The 1798-nt window shown below is 39.7% G+C and overlaps 1 non-coding gene across 1 annotated transcript; it reads right to left on the bottom strand.

The window, feature by feature from the left end:
- Positions 1-844: 844 nt before the first annotated feature.
- LOC121453093 lies at positions 845-971 on the bottom strand. The gene has a single exon (XR_005974967.1). It is a non-coding gene; the product is annotated as a U6atac minor spliceosomal RNA (small nuclear RNA).
- Between the last annotated feature and the right edge of the window lie 827 nt (positions 972-1798).

Here is a 1798-nt window from a genome sequence, read left to right as displayed (position 1 = left end):
GTGGTTTGTTCCCAATATCAACTTAGCACACTGCCTTTTAAAATGGACCACAGGAGGACATTATGGAATAGACTAAAGTTCTAAGATTCCTTAATGTCTGTTTTTATGTTTAGTCAAAATCCCCTTTCTTTTCTATTTTTCTATTTTTTATGTCTCCTGCATTTTTTCTTTAAAAAAAATCTTATTTTACATACCAATCCCAGTTCCCTCTCACTACCCTCATCTTCCCCACCCCATCCACCCATCTACTCCTCAGAGAGAGTAAGTCTTTCCATGGAGAGTCAACAAAGTCTGGCCATCACTGAAGCATGATCAAGGCCCTCCCCGCTGTATCTAGGCTGAGCAAGGTATCCCCCCATAGGGAATGGGCTCCAAAGAGTCAGTTCATGCACTAGGGATAAATACTGTTTTCATTGCTAGTGGCCCGACAGTCTGCCCACATCACAGAACTATCACCCCCATTCAGAGGGCATAGTTTGATCATATGCAGGCTCCCCAGCTGTCAGTCAAGAGTCAGTAAGCTCCCACTTGCTTCTGTTGGTATCCCCATCATGGTATTGACCCTTTTGCTCATAATATTGCTCCTCCTCTCTTCAGCTGGGCTCCAGAAAGCTCAGCCCAGTGCCTAGCTGTGGATCTCTGCATCGGCTTCCATCAGTTACTGGTTGTAGGTTCTATGATGACAATTAAGGTAGGCATCAATCTGATTACAGGGGAACTGCAGTTAAGGTACCTTCTCTACTGTTGCTTGGATTCTTAGCCGGGATCATCTTTGTGGATTCCTGGGAATTTCCCTAGTGCCAAGTTTCTCGCTAACCCCATAATGGCTCCCTCAATCAAAATATAAAAACAGTGGTTAAATGCCACAGAGTCCAAGGCAATGCCTTAACTGTATGCCTGTTGTTAGGCCCAAGGGCCTCTTCCATTCTTGTCAAGAGAAGTGCTAGCCTTCTCTCCTTTCATTACAACACATCTAAATCCTTTTTCACTGCTGCAAGAGAATCCTCTAGGTATTGTGACTTTGATATACTTTTGTGTATGATCTTCTGCAGGCAATTACAATTTCTTCTTATTTCTTTCCTAGATAGATTTTATATACATTTCCTGGCTAGGTTTTATACATATCATATAATATATGTATGTGTGTATACAATACATAAGTATATATTTGGAGTTTTTAATAAAGCATCCAGGTCCTTTCTATATAAAATGATTTTTTTCCTATAAAACTCCCCACCTCTACTTCAAATATTTGCTCTCTAAGCTCCAAATCGTCACCAGATACTTGGTCAATGGAAACTACTAGTCAAGAATTCCAGACAGAAACACAGTGATACTCAAGCCAGTCATCTGCAGGTCTTCATAGAAACGGGTCTCCAATAACCCAACTCATTTCTTAACTGTGTCAAGGGCAGAATGTACCCAGCATTTTGGTCTTAATAACTAGCTTTTATCTGTTTCAATAATAGCGCCTCCTAAGCTACTTCTTACCTATTTGTATAGAAGACAACTTTATATACTTGTGTAAATTTCCCCCACAAATGTGATTTTTTTTATTATATGCAGAGATGTTTCCAAACGAGGGTGCAAATTGCACTGCATTTTCTAGTACTTTGTTTTGAGCATACTTTTAGTTATATGATTAAGTTCTATTTAAGCATCAGGTCCTTAAAAGAGAAATGGTTTTAAACCACCTCTAATCTTCTCTCTGTTGTGTGTTATAATTCAGTAGGCAGAAGTCTTACTCCATAACATTGCTTATTTCAGATCCTGCTTGCTTTTCCATAAGGCAAAGAAG

This window comes from Microtus oregoni, unplaced genomic scaffold (genome assembly GCF_018167655.1).
Source record: "Microtus oregoni isolate MIOR12 unplaced genomic scaffold, Mior012 000010F_ref0000083, whole genome shotgun sequence".
Lineage (NCBI taxonomy): Eukaryota > Metazoa > Chordata > Mammalia > Rodentia > Cricetidae > Microtus > Microtus oregoni.
The sequence above is the reverse complement of the archived record's forward strand: the minus strand, read 5'-3'. Positions and strand labels throughout refer to the sequence as shown.